Genomic DNA, 22,405 nt, shown 5'->3' on the forward strand with positions numbered 1-22,405 from the left:
AAAAATATATATATATATATATATATATATATATATTTCAGGATTGTATTTAAAACATATTTTTGGAGTAAGTTTTATAAGAAAATACTATTTCAGTCCTTCTACTTTAAAATGTCACGTATAATTAAATATGTTGTTTGACATTTCTTTGTAATTATTTGTGAAATTTACAAGCAATTTTGGAGCAAAAATTGCTTCAAAGTAAATCCTGTGCCTTTTTTTTTTTTAGTCTAGAAAATGGACAGATGAACAAAAGTGTGGGGGTATTTTAAATTACATACATAAAACGACTACTGCACATGTCCACAAATGCACACATACACATTCTCCGCACAAGATGCAGAAACACCCTGACTGTAAATAACACACCCAGCACTCCTCCATATTGAAACGCTGATTACACATGTGCAATTGCACACCCACACATGCACAGAGCAGCAGACAGTGACAGCTGCAGGGATGCAGACTAAATTAGGAATTTCCTCGTTGTTGAGAAAGGAGCAGGGGTGGGAATTATACGGATTTTCCCTGCCCCGTTAAGCGCAGCCCTGTGGCAGCAGATGTGTGGCTCTGAGGGAGGACATAAGCACCATGGCACCCGAGAGAGACAGTCTCCTTTGCGTGACAGCGTTGATGGGATTGCGGCTGTTGCTGGGCGGGTAAAAGCCTCAACCATCCAGGGGCAAACTGGGACACCTATAAGCAGACAGACGACGCGCATCTATAATGACTGAGCCACTTATCTGGGGTCAGTAGTGCTGACTGACCACTGTGTCTTTAATATTACAAAACAACTGAGGACATCTGATCTTACATCAGGTGTTAAGAGTTTGAAGTGTGAGTGTAGACCTGCCTGGAAAAACAGTGATACTTGATGCCAGCAAACGTCACTAGTACTACTGTTCATACTTAGAGTAAAGGATTTGGGTAAAGGATTAACCCTAAACTTTGTTGTGTAACCTGTCTCACAATGATTGTGCTGTAAACATGAACAATCACAAATCATACAGCTTGCTGAGGATGAGTGTGATATTATTTTTATAACACCCAAAATACTTCAGCAGACACCTTAGCTACGACATAGCAATGCACTAGAACACTCAGCACACCTTAGCAACCACATGGGCTAAGAAACTACTAATGTATTGAGAGGTATAATAAAGTTGAACATTCATAAATATATTCATTGTGTCTAATGAAACTAAATATATGCATAGGCATTAATCATTAATTATTTGATTAAATATTTAATGAGAGCAGGAATTGGTTAAACATGGCTTAAGGGCAAAACAGAAAAGTCTATGTTCTGTATGTCTGGGATAAAAATTAATATCATGAAAAAAATCAAGCTCTGATGTTCGTTCGTTCATTCGTGCATTCATTTGTTTACTGAATGTGAATCCACACATAGCTATGGAAGCCGAATAAAACAGAATTAAAAAAAAAAAAGTAGAAAAGATTATTGTGACTTTTGATGTCACAATACTAATTGTTTTTCTCACAATTATGAATTTTCATCTGATAATTTTGATTTTTTTTTTTCTCAGAATTGTGTGATATATATACTCACAATTGCAAGGTATAATCAGAATGGCGTGATATTCATGCAATTGTGAGAAAAAAAAAGTCAGAATTGCAAGGTAATGTATAAACTCACAAGAAAAAAAAAGTCAGAATTGTGAGATATAAAGTCGCAGTTGCGAGAAAAACAAAGTCAGAATTGCAAGATATAAACACAATTGTGTGAAAAAAGTCCGAATTGAAGATATAAACTTGCAATTGCAAAAGTCAGAATTGTGAAACATAAACTCGCAACTGCAAGAAAAAAGTCAGAATTGCAAGATATAAACTTGCAATTGTGACAAAAACGTCAGAATTGCGAGATATAAACTTGCAATTCACCCTTCACCGGGAGTTTGATTGACAGGCGGTCTGACCAATCATAACGCAGAATCTGCCATTTTGTAGGAAAGTAGATTAATGTCGGTGGACTTGAACTTGAAAAATGGTGTGTATTGACGTCTGTCCACATTTGAAACAAGATACATTCTGATGTCCATTCATGTTTAGTTCATGCTATAACTAATAAAGAGGAAGAGATGATTGATTCATGTGCCGCTTGAACTGAGGCGCTACAGTGATCTGTCATGTCACATTAAAGAGCCACAAAACGGTATCTATTGTTTGAATTTCTTTTAAAAAATGTGTGAAAAGTGAAAAAAGCTTGTTTCATACTAAAAGTGACCTGCTCTGTCAGTGTCCTCTTTGCTCTGCGATGTATTTATCACTACGTGAGAACATGATGTGTGATGTGAGAGCACCATGGCTTGTCGGACGTAGCAACAGTAACGAAGGGGGACGGGTCTTTGCGAAGGGTCAGTTGTGAGAAAAAAGTCAGAATTTTGAGATATAAACTTGCATTTGCGAGAAAAAAAGGCTGAATTGTGAGATAAAAAGTCGCAATTAATTAATGATTTTTTTTTTTTTTTTTGGCAGAAATGGGCTTCCATACACATACAGGCGGGAAACACACAGACTGTGTCTAAATCTGCGTCCTCCACAGCTCCTACAGTACTGCTGTCTCATACTCTCAGACTGTCTCTTTTACACACACAACATCACATAAACACACACAAACACACACTCTTACCAGCTTACTCATCATCAGCCTTGGGGACTTGCTTCAAAAGAGCAGCCACACAGAGCTCGCTAGCAGGCTTCTGATTGGCTGAGAAGAGGGAAGTAAAGGCAGTATTAGTTGTGCTTTTCCTCTCCTCCTCCTCCTCTCTCCCTGTCTTTAACTGTCTTTCCGTCTCTTTCCCTCCTACTGTCAGTGAGCGGATGACAAGCATGTAGGGCGATCTGTCACCATGCTGGCATCATCAGAGAAGGACAGAAGATGTGTCACAGATAGAGTGTCATGCCTTAGCTGCTCTCCTGTAAGAGATGTTGCATGCCAATGCCATGCTGTTTGAGTCTGAGATTAACATAAACACACAAATATATACACGGAGAAACCATAAACAGGAAGAAAGATACACACAGACACTGCCACAACAAGTGCTTTTTCACAAATCCTCACAGCAGAACCATGTGAGAAGAGTCGCATCACATGTAAAAATTCAGCCTCTAAGTTTTAGATTAATATCTCAACATTTGATTTAGCTCTCAAATGTGTTTTCATATAAGAACTTCTCATTTCAACCCAAAACACATTGCTGCAAAGTAATTCAGCATTTAATTTCAACAATTGATACATATGCATTATATAAGAGATAAAACAAATAATATTTAATAAAATGAAAATGCTCTTTAAGTAAACTAAATGTTATTTAATAATAATAAAAAATAATAATAATAATAAAAACCATTGCAATATTTGCAATGTTGTGATTATGTTAAATAACACAAAGGCACATTCTCCACATTGATATTTTAGTGATATTTCATTAGATTTTTTTTTCTGTAAACAATTGACAATGCATACTAATTAATATAAATATTTATACTTTTTTGAATGTTAAAAATATATATTGAATTTATTTATGAATAAATGACATATTACATTTTTCTTATTCTATCAGCATTTTTGTTATGGGGGGCGTGGATTTACATTTTTCACTCAACAATTACAAATATTTATTTATTTATTTTAAGTAGAAATACTCCAATAATATGCAAAATGTACTCCAATAATCTTTTTTTTATAATTATTTAATTATTTAAAAATATGTTTTACAGGGTGATTGTGAGTAGGAGGGATTGAGAAATGAAGTGGTCATAGATATGGAAATAGGAATAGGAAAATAGGAACAAGGATGTAAGATTCTCTTTCATCCAACCAAAAAAAGTGGACTATTTAAATGGAAAATAAAGCAAACTCTTCTCATTGTCATTAGGAAGTGGTTCTCAGCACCTTGTGTTACCCAAATGACTGCAGGTGGAATCAACTAATTACTATCTACAATCTACTGAATCATGTCAGATTACTTCATGAACAGAGGAAAGCTCATAACAATAGGCCACATTCTTACCTGTGGCTGAAAACCAGTAGAAGAGCCGGTTCTCACGCTCATGCCATGCACAGATAACACCAGCCCCAAAATGCGACTCTTGAGACAATGAGAAATTAATAGCGCTCTTTTTTTTCCCCAAAAAAAACATTAATGAATGAAAAGGATTCAAGTGTAACGCCACCATCCCGAAACGTCACGACTGACCCCACATCAGCGGTACAAGCTTAGAGTATTGACATACAGAGAACTATGAAGGCTTGTGTGTTGCCGTGCACTCTTTGCTATTTATCGATCTGACTGGTGTTCATGGGACTTCAAGCGAGACGAGTTCCAGCTCAGCCATGCTCGGCAGACTGGTAGCAAGACCTCATAGCTGCAGAAGTGTGAGGGTGTGAGGGGCAAGCCTGAATGTCGACCTGCCTTTTTTCCTCTTGTAAGCCAGCGGCGCTGTGTGTGCATGCTCCCATTCTCTCGCCCATCGCCGGCTGAGTCTTAATGGGATTTCCAGCTCAGCAGAACGCACCTGTTCTTCAGACACAGGACCCCCCCCCCTTATCGAGCGGACCACCAGACCACACCGCCATTCATCAGGCGGCTCGCGATGCTCCGGCGGCTTCAAATGCGCATGCTCACACACGTACACATAAATGAACACACCCGGGTATGTTTTACCGCCGGCTGCCAATCACACATAAACATGGATCAGGACTGCTGTGAAGGATTATTGGCTGAGGTTTGAGGGAGGGGGAGCCTGTGGGGATGTAATCGAGGAGTAAGTGAGTGTGTCTGGGAATGTGTGTGTGTGTGTGTGTATGTACACGTGTGTTTGTGCGCTACAAGAGCGCTTGGCCGTGATTGGCCATAAATAACCTGAGACTTTTAAACAGCAATGGGACTTGTGCTGGATGATGCACATTGATTGCTATTCAGAATTACGGTTAGATCAGGCTCACAGACCATCCAAAGTCCTTTCACTGATGCGTTTTGCACACATCACTGAAAACTGCAAGATCCAATCAGATACACAAGTTCTTGATATCAGGTCAGGTTTTTAGCTGAACACCTGGAAACAAACTCACAAAGTCTTTGTTGGTCTCCCAGTCTGGTCAAGCTGATTTTGTTGTATGATTTAATAGGGGTTTTGGCCACTGGGCAGGCTGGAAAACCAGGTGGCCATGAAGCTAAATCAGCTAAACACCAGCTAGACTAGGCTTCAGCATGGTTGTTCTATTCCTTTTCTTATTTAACAAACATAACAGAGGATAAGGCCTTTAATTGATTTATCCATGTTCCACCTCATCATCAATGATTGGATCAATCAATCAATCAATCAATCAATCAATTTTTTTCTCTTTATTCCTTTGAAGAATCAAAATTCCCACAGTCCTGACAAACCTGAATATATGAGGTAGAGGTAGCCTAATTTTAAAAGTGTGATTTCTAGACGTGGAAAAGCAATGCAAATTAATAAAACCTTCTCCACTGGCATTTTTATAATGAGTATATTTCATTTAATTTCATCCTAAATGGCATATAAAAACAAAAATAAACAAGATACTTTTTGTTGTTTTTTGACAAACTAATCCAATTCAAAACTACACAAAGCTATTCATGCTCTAACAATGCAGGATCATTTCACATGGGGCTTCAGTGAGGAGATTTCAAAAACCTTTCGATCTTGTATTTTGACAGTTGGCATCTTTTAAGGGCACCGTTTTTCAAAGTCGTGCCAGTATGACAAGACACATACCCTTCTGCCGCCATCAGTCACCTTAATATCACGGCTCCAGCTCCTCAGCGATGTCATCATTACATCGCTCTTCAATTACCCTGACCTCCACGCACGCACTGGACTCCCATCCCAGTCCCGCTCTGTTGCTGCAGAAGGTTAATTGAAACAGAATGCACAGCTAATTTCTTTTCTAACGAGAGCGGGCGAGGTGTAATAAGTCAAAGAGACATTACAGGTCTTCCTTGAAAGAGCTTTGTGGAGGGGACGAGCGCTCCTTTGTTTAGTGGGCTGGCAGTATCGCAGAGTGAAGATGTGCGTGAGTGCATCACCTTTGTTTGAGACTAAACAACTGAATCTCATTAATCTTCAAGCGAATGTCTAGGTCTGACTCTCCTGTTCTTGCACAGGGGTCTGCCAGTCTCCAGAGCCCCGGGGCAGGTGAAGGACTGTATGCTCAAGGGCGCAGCATAGGTGTGGCGAGGTAGATGGTTTGAGAGAGACTGACCCCAGGTGTGGCCTAAAGGGTTAGAGTGGGTCATCTTGTGTTCAACTACTTGTTCATACACAAGAAGTGGGAGATATACCAGAGGTCTTCAGCCCTACTCCTGTTTCAGCTCAGCTGCCTGTATATTTTTAAGCAATACTGAAGACCTTGATTAGATGCTTCAGGTGGGTTTGATTACAGTTGGATCTAAATGCAGTGTAGGGATGGAAGAAATAACATACTTTTCTAGGATTAATATAAACTTTGAGGAGTTAAAAATCAAATTAAATATTGAGAAAAAGAACAACCATCTCACACAAGTATGGGCCACAGAAGAGCTATAAGCATCCGTGCTCACCAAACTAAATATGACATTTTATTAATATAATATTATTAATAACATGTCAGAAGACTGATCATATTCTCTAATTGTTGTTAGTGACAAAACAATTGACAATGACAAACAAAAACAGTAATCTGATAATTTATGGTTTAGGCCAACTGAACATTGAAATGTAATGTTAAAGAGCAAATTTATCCACAGAAATGGATAATAATAATAATAATAATAATAATAATATGCAATACTACCCTTTGATAGTATCTGGTAACCATATGCCATTAAATGGCTTTTTTATTAAATGCATTTTTTTTATTTTCATTTTACATTAATTTGATTCAGTGTATTTGAGGGGGGCAAACCGAGCCGGAAGATTTGGTCAGTCGCACTTTTAAACACATTTTTGTTTTGCTAAAGAAAATCTACAAATTCACAATCTGATTACATAGAGCAGCAGCAAGAGGCGCTGAGGTTGTCATGGCAACCAGATACACTGCACGCGAATTACGGCTATTTACATATTTCACGTTCATCTCAGTCACTTGAAAGAAAGAAAGAAATAAGAAAGAAAAAAAGAATATAATATTGTAAGATACTTATTATTACAATAATTATGTATCTCATATTATAGTTTGTTATGTTTTGAAAGCAAAAACTATTAAACCATTATAAATATCAAGCAGGTAATGTGCATAATCTACTAAACAAATCTTACATCAAATATGTAAATCTTTATAACTGTGGCATGATTCCTGTGGCGGCGTGAGCAAAAATAGTCTCAGAAAGCCTCAATATTGTGATTGTAAGACAACTTTTTGCTTTGTACAAGTTTAACAGCTGAAAAAGCTGGCATGGCGCCTAAAACTCTAAGCAAATGCAATATACTTAAAAAACAAATAAATACATTCTTGCACAGTTCGTTGGTGTGCCAATAAATGAGTATAAATATAATTTTATTGTTTGGCCAATAATACTGTTTCAAGTCTCAGCAAGAACAGACCCCTGCGGGGAGGCATTTGTTAGGAAAAGAACATCCTCTTTCATGAATGTGCTTGAGTGTAGCTGCATATTCCTTTGCATATGCGCAGACACTGCTTAAAGGGATAGTTCACCCAAAAATGAACTGTCTTTATTTTCTCATTCCTAAACTTTATGACTTTTCTCTGGAATGCAAAAGAAGAAGTACAGAAGAACATCCTGGACACTTCTTTCCATATAATGAAAGTGACATATATTTAAGTTTGAAATAAATGTGATGTTTTCGGACACTAAATTGTATTCAAACTGCAATTAAATGAAAATGTATTATAGTTTAAATTTATATTAAATGCAATTAGCTTAACTTTAGAGTGTTTTTCGACTCACTTATGTACATCTTTATATGCTATTTCAAAATAACTTCTGTCTTTGAAATCTGGTTAAAGTGTACTGCTGAATGTACTGACAAGCATTTATGATAAACTACAATATACTTTATTGTCATTTTATTGAAACATGTATCTTGTGCTTTTTAAATATATTTGTAATTACACATCTGAAATTAAGTTGCAATTTAGTACATTGAAAACATATTAACTTTAAATGTAATATTGATTAACATGCTACAGTTACAATTATAATTAAGTACTTTAAATATGCTTTAGTATGTTAGTCAACACATCAAAATAAGTGAACTTCTTTGAAGCATGGCAAAAATTGATTAAAACATGATGCAAAATCTACTTTAAAGTAACATTTTCAATTTGACATAATTAAAAAGTGCCCTTTTTAAAAGTGTACTTAAGTGTGTTAAGAAACAGTCATGAAAGTGTCTATAAGTACACTTAAGTGTCCGTTTATTTAATTAATATTATATTATCTGCAAGAAGTTTTTTAAAAATGTACTTTTAAGATTTGAAGTACACTACAAGTACACATTTAATACAATAAAGCACATTTCTTTTTGACAAGGGTGGGTCTGTCATGCTCCAAAATATCTGAAAATGAGCAAGAGGGTGGCTATTATAAAAATTATAATAGATGTTTAAAAAAAGATGTTTTTGTAGACTTTTTAGTCTTGAGTGGATCAGTGTGCGGTTAGCCACCCTCTTGCTCATTTTCAAATATCCTACTGGCTCTACGCACCTGCAGTACAAGGAACGATACAACGCTTCTCGATGCTCCAAAATATAAAAATATAAAATATCAAGTAGTCAATATGACTCAAATAAGCCACCTAAATCATCAGTTTACTGAGCTTTACTCAATGCCACAGTCTTCTCATGTCATTGATTTTTCTATTGCAATAGAAATAGAGAAAACTGCATGACCTCTGTAACCTGTCAAATCAATCAGCGTGGTTGTTTACACATAATTATCAAAAGTCAATCTCCACCAAATGCTGAATGAGAACACAAACAAATAGGTGCTCGGTGTGCAGTAAATGAGGATTTGTGAACACAACCTGCAAGCACAAAACTCTCTTATCACGCTTGGTATTTGCCATCTTTGTTTTGCACGCTCTTTTGTTTGGAAAGATTAAAGAAGGTGACGGAAGGAAGAAGAAGAGGGAGGGATGGGGATCGCTATTGATGTGCAACGACGGTCCTGATAAAACGTTACGGGAGTTGAGCTTTACTATCAGCTCGGCTCTTTCAACGCTCGAAGACTCAGCTTCCACTAAAGACGTCTGGGAAAGGAATGCAAATCTTTCCCGAATTAGATTCCCAGTCGAGGGAATTGGGGACACATGAACCTACAGAAATGCACAAACACACACATATATCAGATTCCTCAACTCAGTTAATGGATCATGGATGTCACAAGCATAATGTGATTACCATAGATCCGTTTCAGCCTTCAAAAGGCCACTCAGCTCATGGGGTTAACAATAATGCACATCTCAGCCAAATAAATCCTGTTTCCACCCAGTACTTCAAGAGAAGCTAAAGACATGACTTCATCAAAAATATATACATTTCAAACGATGGCCAAAAATAATGACACAATGACTTATTGGTTGCTGGACGGAAATTAAGGGAGGAAAGAAGAAAGAAATGGTGTGCTTTTTTAATTATCATGCTCTCATCACAGCTGTGACCACATACATTTATCCAGCCACCTCAGACGAGTCCTTTTCGATGCTAAATTTTAAATGAACAACTTTCTGGAAGTGAAATCAAAACTTTAAATGATCTCCATTTCTTTTGTGTTTCAATGAATGAGTCACGCAAGTTGCAGGTGAATCAGCTTTTCACTGAGGCGATGCATTGTAATAATAATAATATTAATAATAAAAAAAATCACTATAAACTCACATGGTTTTCCAGGAACACTCTGATATGGAATTTTAAAAGCTGACGTAAAGATTGCCAAGAAACACACAGCCTTTTAATAGCTAATACTGTGAAGAGGAGTTAATGGATAGCCACTGTTTCAATAGACCAAACAGTCTCGTGACACAAAAAATGGCATTGTGTGTATTTATATTCAGGCTTCTGTGGAAAACACTATTAGTCTGTGCTTTCATCCATGTCTTAAATGAAAGCCAAAACTAAAATTTGTACTGGTAACATGCAATGCATTTACTGTATAGAGATAATTTCAACATCATTAAATGGTATTATTAAATGCATTCATATGTTGCAAATATTTGTAATAACAAGAAGAAGGTTTAATGTCAATGTTTTATGCAGTATCCAAATTTTAGCACTAGTTTAATTCTTTAGCATGTAAGTCAACATTATATTATATGTTGACTAACATATCATTCTATTATCTTTTAGTACAGTTTTCAGGATAATTCTTTAAGTACACTACAACTGCACATTCAGTGTAATTAAGTGCACTTCTTTTCCACAAAGGTAGAACTGAATCATTAAATGACTAATCACTAAATGTATTCATTTACTAAGAATAATTGTAATAATATTATTATTAATAATAATAATAATAATAATAATAAATAATAATAATAATAATAATAATAATAATAATAATTAGGTTTAATGTACATTTTTTATATTTTTTATCAATTTTCACAAGCATTTTTTTTGTTAGCATGTTAGGCAACACATCAAAATAAGTGTACTTCTCTAAAGCACAATAAAATATTATTAATAATAATAATAATAATAATAATTAGGTTTAATGTACATTTTTTATGGAATATTCCAATTTTCACAAGCATTTTTTTTGTTAGCATGTTAGGCAACACATCAAAATAAGTGTACTTCTCTAAAGCACAATAAAATATTATTAAAACAATGGTATATTTAATTTGGCATTATTACAAAGAGCACTTTTCAAAAGTTAAGTGTGTTACTTAAGTGTATTTAAGGGTACTTAAAAGTGCACTTAAGTGGTCTTTTTTTTCCTTAATTTTAAGATTTTTTCGAACACGAGTGCACATTTAATGTAATTAAACACACTTCTTTTCACAAGGGTAGAACTGACATTACATTATGACGCAGATGCATTACATTATGTAAGTCACATGATCTATTTGGCAGGAATATGATGTGGGGAAAAGCACCTGATGGAACTTTATCATCCCCAACAGATTCCCTGTCCCACCTCTCCGCTTCACTCGGTCTCTCTAGCCTGTGGCGCCCGAGTCACCAGGGCCGTTTTTTCCAGGCCATTCATGGTCTCAGTTAGCAATGAGAGAGAGAGACGAGAGACGCTCATGTGAAAGTTGAGAAAGCTGGAGGCTACCCTTGCCTTGGAAATCAAGGTGGAAGGAGAGCATGTGACGGTCCTTTGGTGCATATATGACCTAGGACTCTCATTGGCAACAATCATGAGGACATGGCAGGCATATAGTCATGGGATCATGGGATTGAAACTTAATCTGAACAGTGAGTGAGTGAGTAACTGAACAAAATGGTCTGGCTGGTTTTGTTTGGGGGGGATGGGAGAGCTGACCAATGATGTGTCAGGTTACATGTACAAACGCACACACAGCCAGACTTATTTTTATAAAAAAGAAGAAAGTGGCCACACATCCACAAGTCATGTATTTAGGAATGCATCAATAGCTATATTTCTATTCATTTTTTCTATGTGAATTGTGTGGTATTGCATAAAAATGGATGGAAACACCAAGACATACATAAAATCTTAAAATGCACATCAATTTTATTTATTTATATATTTTTTAAATCAGGTAAGAAAACAGGTGCATAATGCTATAGTATAATGGAAACACATTCACCAAATAAATTTCAGCATGCACAAATACAGAGTTATGGCATGAAACTCTAGATGGCGCAGTCCGATAGGTCTAGCTCAATCTGACCTGGCGACATCATTATCACATGGCACAGCTGATTGGTTCTCTCCTGTATCGGTAGCCAATGAGCTTACTGCTTAATATTCAAATACCTGGCTTTTGTTTGCTGTAGCAGTTTTGCAGCGCACTTCAGAAACCCTCCACCTCCCCCAGCTCCACCTGTATAGATCTGCTACGGGGTGATTCATGTATGCTATATGGGGGTTATTCATATTTGTTATATGTGCACCAGCAGTATTTCTTACATGCTTACAGCAGCATGTTGTGGATGTATTGGCAGTAGCAAGTCTCGGTACTTGCTCTGCCGCAGCAGCAGCAGCAACGTAGCAGATCGCCAAGACCAAATACATTAACATTGTCATGTACATTACCATGCCAATCCCTCCGAGAGTTGTCATGACAGAACTAAAAAAATAATGTGACTTTGCCTCAACAGATGTGATCTAAAAAGTAGACCAATCTCAACGCATGCCATCTGAAATATTGTTTAAATCTAAAATACCAAAATGATTTGGTATAATAACTGCCTAGGGCTGCGTTCCTCAAAAGCTTCGTAAGCCTAAGAAGTTCGTAAAAACGATCGTACGACTGATCTTAATAGCATTTTTGGGAAACGCATGTGAAACAACGACGAATGATCGTAAAATTACTCGTAGAAAACGCTCTTAAGCTCTAAGATCAATCGTTATTGAGAAACGCAGCCCAGAACATTCTCACATGATTGTGTTTCCAAACATGCTTGTTTTTTATGAATTTATAAATGAAATAATTAAAAAGGGCAGATCAAATAGAAATACACATCTAAATTAAATGACTGAACAAAAAAAATTAATAAAATAAATAATGTAGGAATATATGCTTCAAAGACTGGGTGGAAAAACTTTTATATATAAGTATATATAAAGTGTATTATACAGTGGGTACGGAAAGTATTCAGACCCCCTTAAATTTTTCACTCTTTGTTATATTGCATTAAGCTCTAAGATCAATCGTTATTGAGAAACGCAGCCCAGAACATTCTCACATGATTGTGTTTCCAAACATCATGTATCCACCTCTGAATGCAACATAACATGATAGGGTTATATAAAATGTAATTAAATGCAAAGCTTTTAATTTAACATTAAAGAGCACTTTTTAAAAGTGTATTTAAGTGTAAGAAAAAGTCATGAAATGATCTCTCTTTGAGTGCACTTAAGTGGCCTTTTATTTAATTAATATTATCTACAAGTACAGTTTTTCAGGATTTTTTTTATTTTTTATTTAAATGCATAAATTATACCAGAAGTGCAAATTCAATACAATTAATCACACTTGTTTTTCACAAGGGTTGAACTAAATGAGTAAGGAACAATTCAGATGCAGGTGGTATTTGTAATAATCTTATAATATTCTAATGCTTGAAAGCATTTGATGGGACAAAGTTCACCCTACATATTAAAAATGCTGTGAATTGTGTCCACCTTTAGAATTACACTTGCATTTCGATGTTATTCAATCTAATAGATAGCAACTTTGGATGGAAACAGCTATTGGTTTGTGCTATGATGGTTGCACCTGTCAAAGAAAAGCCAAATAACCTTTTAACACGTTACTCTGAAACACAAAGACATTAACACGCCATCTGATATGCCTGAGTCACCCAGCGATGGAAAGGTGGAACCAGGCAGCCTCGAATGGCTCAGCGTTACTGCCAATCCAATGCAGACGAACCCCGAGTGGAGTTGTGTGTCACCTCGATCCCAGGGCCCCTCGAAGGAGGCACTGCTGCAACAGGAGAGGCCGGCTTCCTCTGTAATCTCGGCTAGCGTACTCTGTAGTTGTCATACAATCCCACAGGTCACGCACGGCTGGGGCAGGGCAGAGTGTCACGAGGTGTGTCGCTATGGACTCAAAGAACACATGTTTTTTTATAGACAGGAGACAAGTGTGAGTTTGCACCTATGTGTTGGTGTTGTGGAAAGGGCAGCATCATGAGATTGTTCCTGATTGAAACAGGCTTTCATGTGTCCGCATCTGGAGAACTTAAAAAGCCTGAACGCAAACGTGCCACATCTAGTTAAAATGCTCTCTCTCTGTGTGTGTGCGCGTGTGTGTGTGTGTGCGCGTGTGTGTGTGTGTGTAGCGGTGTAAGGGGAAATAAGACATATCGAGATGGACTCGTAACGTGACATATTCGAAAAGAGTGACATTAAACTAGATTTTTACATTTTCTGAAGAACATTTGAGTGGTGCTTGAAAGAATAAAACTAATCAGCATGATTCCTTGGTATACTTATTACGGAAATAATACACATTAAAAAATATACTTAAGTTTGAATTGGATGTTACGTTTTCAGATATTAAATTGCATATTAATTGCAAATAAATGAAAATGTGTTATAGTTTAAATTGATATTAAATGCAGTTAGAGTGTATTATTCGTTTGCTTTTCTTTAACTCACTTAAGTACTTCGTTATATGTCATTTCATAAATCACTTATTTTGTATTTGAAATGTGGTTAAAGTTTACTGCCGTATACACTGATAAGCATTTATTATAAACTAAAATATACTTTAAAGTCATTTCTATTGAAACTTGTTGTGATGTATTTAAATACATTTGTAATGACATGTTTGTATTGATGAAATAGTTGCTGGCAGCCATTGACTTCCATAGTATAAAAATACTATGGAAGTCAGTGGCTACCAACAACTGTTTGCTTACCAACATTCTTCATCTTCTTTTGTGCTCAACAAAATAAAGACACGGTTTGGACCAACTTGAGGGTGAGTAAATGATGACAGAGTTTTCATTTTTGAGTGAACTATCCCTTTAAGTGTGTTACACTTTCATGACACTTAAGTGTGTTTTGAAATTGTCCCTCTTTAAGTCACTTAAGTGGCCTTTTCATTAATATTATATTATCTGCGAATACAGTTTTTTAACAAGGGCGTAGAATTAGGTACATCCAGCGGCTACCAAATTGTCCCTAGCAATAATTTAGATTATTTTTTATTTTTTTATCAAACAATTAAATATATGTATATGTTTTTGAAATTTCAGACGTATCTGAAATATGTCATTCCGTTGACAGTACCTAAGAAGGTAAAGTAAATCCATTAGAAAACTGCACACTTTCAAGGACATACATGTAATACATGGGCGAAGTAAGAACATAAGAACATGTCGCGTCTAGGACAACTCACAGGTATCGCACCCAGTTCATAACAGCAGGCCATAACAGTTAACCTAATCAACAGGCAAAAGTTCACTTGTGTTTTAGAAAAAAGAGCAAACGGAAAGAGAAAGCGCAATCTATATTATATTAGCTCTCTATATGAAGCACACAGACTTTATTAAAGCCACAGAATGACAAACATTGTGCTGAAAGATGCACAATATACAGTCTTCCAGCCCAGGATAAAGTCATTATGTACATTAACAATAATTTGGGACAAATGTGATTTTATGGTAAACTATGTGAGTGGCGCTCCGTGGCGTGGCAGGATTTGGAACAGCATCCTGAGTCACCGTGGACGGTCTTTAACTTTAACTTATATTTTTTTAAGAATTTAAGTATAATCCATTTGGCAAAACTTTCAAATAAGGCTGGGCCAAAATATAATTCTATGTTTGTTTATAAAACTTAAAAGCTTTTCTAGTTACAGTACAAATTACAGTTATATGCATTTATTTGAATTTCAATTGTGACCCTGGAGCACAAAACCAGTCTTAAGTAGCTGGGGTATATTTGTAGCAATAGCCAAAAATACATTGTATGGGTCAAAATTATTGTTTTTTCTTTTATGCGAAAAATCATTAGGATATTAAGTAAAGATCATGTTCAATGAAGATATTTAGTAAATGTCCTACTGTAAATATATTAAAACTTAATTTTGGATTAGTAATATGCATTGCTAAGAACTTCATTTGGACAACTTTAAAGGTGATTTTCTCAGTATTTAGATTTTTTTGCACCCTCAGATTCCAGATTTTCAAATAGTTGTATCTCTGCCTAATATTGCCCTATCCTAACAAACCATACATCAATGGAAAGCTTATTTGTTCAGCTTTCAGATGATGTATAAATCCCAATTTCGAAAAATTGACCCTTATGACTGGTTTTGTGGTCCAGGGTCACAATTAATTTGAATTCAGCCTCCTTACTTTCAATTTCCAATAGCAATTCTGCATCCTCTTAAGCTACCAGTAACTGAAATGGAATTTAAAAGGCATTCTCAAGTCGGTTCAGAATGGCGCGCATTCCATAGTTGCTATGGTGTTCCAGGTAGTTGCTTGGTGGTTGCTAGGGTTTTGAGAGCAGTTGCCTATAGCGGCAAAAAGAGCTCCAAATTCAAAAGTGTCAAGAAGTCTCTTTAGATGGCAACTGGGTTTGTTTTTCGATGTAAGTCTACAAGATTGTCCCCACCTATTCAAGTGTTCACCAGTGAAAACTGAACATCTGGGCCCATATTCACAAAACATTTTATCTTACCATAAGAGTTCTCCTAAATAGCAGTAAAAGTTTTTAGCTAAGAGTTTTCAATTAAAACCTATTCACAAAGCTGCTGAAACAAACTTTTACTAAGGAACAGACAGAAGTCTTAAGCTAAGAGTAAGGGGGCGGGGTTGACCTTGTTGTTATGGATGATGTCAGCATACTTACTAACTATGCACACAGTGATTGGCTGATAGTGTCTGTCAGAGATTTATTCATAGAAATATTGTAGAGCGCAATATTATGTTGCCATATTCAAATAAATGTTTTAAAATAAAAATGTTAATTGCCACATTCAAATAAAGATTTTAAAATGCAGGCTAAGTCTCACTAATTAAACAAGTAGGCTATATATTCAGCTAATTGTCAGACTCTTATATATGCTTCTCGTAAACAATTAGTCAATATGCATTAGGGATGCCCTCGACTAAAGATTTTTCTGGTCGACTAGTAGTCATTCATTTTAAGCATTAGTCGACTATTAGTCGCACTTTTATTAACAAACCATATAAATCATAATAATGAGCCTTTAATTGCCTACATAGCCTAATAAGCGCTCAAGCGCACGCAAAAAAAGGTTTGCCACAGCGCACCGGCAAATATAATAATTATGAATGTCTTAGGGAAAAACAGCAATTACACTGCATTAACGTTTTAATAATTTATTGTTACACTAGTGCTTTCTGTTTTCGGTTAAAGAGATGAAGTCAGCAACACTGACTCGTCATCTCCGCAGTATGCGCCTGTATGCATGTTTCATACAGATTACATAATCTGAGAATATTTGTTTTCTATTTGAATTGGTTCATTTAAAAGTTTCACTCTCTATAGAAATATTTTTCATGTATGTAATAAGGCAAGAATACACAGAGTTTCAAAGTGCTCAAGTTCACAGAGTCGGAGACGGCAGAAAGCACATCCTGTTTGCTTTCATCATTTTACAAAAGCGCAACGTTTCGTTGTTATTCTGAGTGCACACAAATAAACGTAGAGTCTTTACAGATTGTAGGCCAACTATATTACCACATAGTCCAGCCGTTAACGATTTGTCCGTCACGGACTGCATGATTTCGCCGCTTCATGTGGATTTTTTTTTTTTTTTCTGTGACTAAGCGACTAATACAATTTTGGTAATATGCATATAAACAGCCTTTTAATTAGCGGAGTAGAATAATCATGGCTTATAGCAAGACATGCAAACATAAAAGAAAACCAGACTGGACGCGAGAACAGCTATATATTAAGGATATAATCAAAAATTTGGAGTTGGGATAACCTCCAAACCAAAGCCGATACCTTTTTAAAAGTTCATTATTGTCAAATGTTTCTAAAATGTTTATATTCCGAGGTAGATTGCTGGCAACAGCCATTTTAGGATAGTTCAGATTTGGTCTTAGTGACTTAGGAGTCCTCTTCACTACTCCTAACGTTTCACAGATTTAGGAGCTCATTTTAGCGCAAAAACGCTTTGTGAAATACTCTTAGAACAAATATTTAGGAGTCCTGACTGACACGCCCATTATTTTTACGATTTTCTCTTAAATCGGCGAGTTATGAGCTACTTTTAGCCTTAAGATGTTTTGTGAATACGGGCCCTGAATTCTTAGAATACTAATGGCACACCTTTCCTCAAAAAGCCACATCTGGATGTTAAAAATTCAACTAAAATTTGTGCTGGATTCAAATACCACTGATTTATTCGAACACACAGGCACATCAATGAACAGTCACAGTGTTGAGAACAGGCAAGCACTCTCTCAGCACTGTCAATATGGTAATGTACGCTTATTTAAATCGAGCTGTCACACTTGGTGTGTCATGCATTGCAATATCACCCTGGGGAACATAGGAGATCCTGTCTGAACTTTGACCTTGCTGCCACTCAGCCAATCAGCCAATCAGTTAAGTGTGCCGCATCATATGCCGTGGTAATGCTTGATGAAGGGATGATTTTTTTTTTAACCTGCATAGTAATCAAGTATTATGCATTCAAATGCTAGTAAGACAAAAAGGTCTGCTCTCTATCTACTAAAATTATAGGTCATGCGTATGTTCATTTTGCAAATGTACATTGTCAAGGCTGTGGTAAATGACATCCACAAGTTATCAGTTAATTTTCATTGAAAGAGATGTGGGATGCAGAACAGATGCAGCACTGCTTGTCTTGTGGGCGAAAATCCTAAAACATAATCGCAGCATACAACATATACGATAAAAAAGATTTTGACAGATCAACGATACTTTTTATTTACAATAGAATTTAGTTTTTATGTGGTCAAAGAACATGAAGGGGAACACAGTGCTACCTGAGCTTTCTTTGAAAAAGATAATAAATGTCATATCATTTAATTTTGTTTTATTACATATTACTTGCATACAACCCAAAATAAAATATGTATCTACATTTATGTACCTACAATTATCAAAATATGTCAGGAAAACATGTGTATTCCATAAATAGTTCTGATATTGTTGTCTGTTTACACGTAACACATTGCTACAAAAATACTGTAAACATTTTTTTTTTTAATAATTTACTATATACATTATATTAAAAAAGGGGTGACTTTTCCCGGTAAATGTTTACCAACTTTTACCTACACATTTTTTTTTTTCACCCCAAACATAATATTATAAATATATTTTCCCCCCCAAATCAAAACACTAACATGACCACGTTTATAACTGGTATTAAGATCTGTCTTGGCTGATCAAATCACATGAGGCCAGCACCAAATGTAGTGTAAGCGAGGTCAAATCTCTTTGTGATTGGATCACACAAACCACATTCAGAGGTCAGAAACACATGTGACCACACTGCATTTATAGTAAACACTAATCTACCCTGATTCATCTGGGGGGAAATCTAAAGGAATGAACTACACTAAACAAGATTTGAATCCAATTGTAAGTGGTCGGAGGAAGATGTGGATAACCTTAGACAGATTGTAAACAGGGCCAATATTGTAACAACTAAAATGTGTGCCATAGGGTGCTGCAGTGTGTATTTGTAGGAACTTCACTCTGGTTCCCTCAACAAAAACCCAGCATATTTGTCCATTGGCTTTTGGATCGTTGCAGAAAATGAGCTCTGTGACCAATACAAGTTTATGATTCTTACACACTTTATCATGATAATCTTCACACTCAACTGAATTTTCTAGCCTTCTGTAAATACAATCGCCGAAAGTAAAAAGCTAAACGTAGGTTATAAACAAACTACACCATGGTCACGTGACTTCAACGTCACCACCATTAAGCTTACGACTCGTTCAGTCTTTATTTATCCAACTTTTGTCCCTACATTTTGAGATAGAATCATTTGCAAGAGCATGATGAGGCTGTTAAATTGACTGAGTATGCGTGAGTTTACTTATTCAGTGTGATGACATTCAATGTCCCCGACTATCTGATGCAACGACTTTTTCAAGTCAAGTAAAAGCTTTTTAAAAAATCACAAGAGGGTATTACAGATGTATTATATGTCATAGAATGAAATCTAAAAGTACCTTGAGCTTGTGTTCACCATAGACCTTATTTCAGGCATTAAAATAAAAAACAACTGTTAAAAAAAATCCATTGACTTTAGGACGATTGTACCAGAAATGCTAAAATGTTTGTTTCCGGGTTTTGGCCTACAAAAATATGCCATCCACGCAGCACTCTATTTACAACATCTCTTTGTATCTGTGGTCCCTGTATTTACCTTTTTCTAAAGCTAAACCACATTATCAGCAAATATCTTTTCGCAAATGTATTTCGTGTTATATTGGTGTAATAAACAGCAACCTATTTTTTCTTCTGTGGTCTTCAGTCATCTCTCTCTCTCTCTCTCTCTCTCTCTGGCTGCTCATGGCTCCAGAGCCATATTCCTGGCTCGTTACTAGGTTTCACAGACAGTATAATTCCAGCCTGACACCGCCTCAAACGAACGGCTGTCAAGCCCTAGCGCCGCCGTGGGGGAACTCATGGGACATTGTCGCAAAAATATCACTTTCCCACTTGCCAGCAAAAAAAAAAAGGAAAAGAAAAACAAACTGCACATAGCCTGGGAACCACTGTTTTAACTGTGACAGGAAAAATGTGTCCTGAGAGCGTCACTTAAAATAATGTAGTGAAGTGCTAGTGTGAGAATGATTGTATCTGATGCAGTTTTGGGCCTGAACTTTTTTTTTTAAAAAGGAAGGATTTGAATTATCATCTATGGGTCAATGAAGAACCTTTTGCATGCATCCGTGAGCATGTTGATATCAGGATAGCTCACCCAAAAATGAAAATGTGCTGTTAATGTAAACAGCCTCAGGCCATCCAAGATGTAAGTGACTCTTTTCTTCAGTAGAACAGTAAAGATGTTTTACTGAAACCGTGGTCCTTGCTGAATCATAAATGCAAGTCAATGGCTACCGTCTCTTTGAGAGTCAAAAACAAAAGCATAGCAGCCAACACAAAATGAATACCCATGGCTCCTGACGATATATTGAGGTCTCATGAAGTGAAACGATCGGTCTGTGCATTACCTGTGGATTACTTGTAATCCAGAGCCTCAGGCATGCTGTCTAAAATGACGTCTGGTTCACAAACGAATCGTTCATTTGAACTAGTTCTTTTTAGTGAACTGGATGAACCAGTTCAACAAATCGAACTGAACCATCTAAAACAGTTTGCAGCTCGAGCAGTACAGATTTACAAGTTATTCGATCAAAACTCACTTTGGACGTGCCTGACAGTCACTCCGACTCAAAATGGGTCAATATACCTGCGTATTTGATCTTATGATGCTGGTTTTTGCCAATTCATTCAGTGCTCCAGTTCCTCCAACAGTCACTGGACTGAGGAAACAATTCCGACTGAAGTGTATGCATGAAACGAGCACTTGAATTATTTTTTTTTTTATGGTTTCTCATTGTTTATGTAAAAAGGTAAGCTGATGAAGACAAGTTTATTAACTTTATATGCTTTAGAAATGTAAAACATCCGTGTTTCACATCATTAATGGGATGTTGAATACAAATTGGTTATTTGAACTAGTTCATTGAAACGAACTGTCCAAAAGAACCAGTTCACGGAAAAGAATCAGACTTCCTCATTTTCTTGAGGCTCTGGATTGCAGGTACCAATGTGATAAATAATGTTCAGTTTTTTGCACAAACCCATCTTTTTTTTTTTTAATAAGACCTTAATATACGATATATGTGTGTTTTTTTTTTTGTTTGTGTTCGCTGATGTTTTTTTTTTTTTTTTGACTCTCAAAATGATGGTAGCCATTTGCATTTTGTGAATCACCAAGGACCACGGTTTCAGCTAAAAATCTTCTTTACTGTTCTACTGAAGAAAAAAAAGTAACTTGCATCCTGGATGGCATGAAGGTGAGTAAATTTAGAGAACTTTTTTTTGGGGGGGGGCGGTGAACTATCCCTTTAACATCCACAGAACCTTTCCATTGCACAAAAGGTTCTTTACACTGGAAAAGGGTTATTTAGATTGTTAAAATGTACTTCACACTAAAAAAAAAAAAATCCCAGAAAAGGTTATTTGTGGAATCCAATTTTTTTAATTCTGTGGCATTACTGCAAAAACCGTTTTGCAACCTATATTTTTAAGAATGCATGGTGGGAAAATATTTTTCACACTAAGAAAGAAAAAAAAAAAGTTATTTTAAGAACTGTTCACTGAAAGGTTCTTTGTACTTAAAAAATCCAATTTTGGAAGCTTTATTTTTAAGAGTGTATTTATTACACGGTGTATTATGCTGTTGCCTGTTTGTGCAGATATACTGTACCACTATATACACACTCATTTAGGTTCAAACAGTATCTAATACTTTAGGGATGTAAAACATTTCATATTGTGTTTGAGCAGGTGTGCGTTTGTCTTCTATCCCTACAGTGTGCATGCCTGCGTTTGCGAGCTTCCTGGCCTCACTACAAAGCTCTCTCTCTAAGCACATGGGTCTTGCCTGATCCCAGTGTCTTCAGCTCTACCTCTCCTGGTCCTCCGCCAGCCGCGCTTGCCTGAGCTCCACAGCCAGGGACCCTCCGCACTGGACCAGGCACCCACCATGCCCCCATCATTTACATCCT

Source organism: Sinocyclocheilus anshuiensis, unplaced genomic scaffold (genome assembly GCF_001515605.1).
Source record: "Sinocyclocheilus anshuiensis isolate Anshui unplaced genomic scaffold, SAMN03320099.WGS_v1.1 scaffold1007, whole genome shotgun sequence".
Lineage (NCBI taxonomy): Eukaryota > Metazoa > Chordata > Actinopteri > Cypriniformes > Cyprinidae > Sinocyclocheilus > Sinocyclocheilus anshuiensis.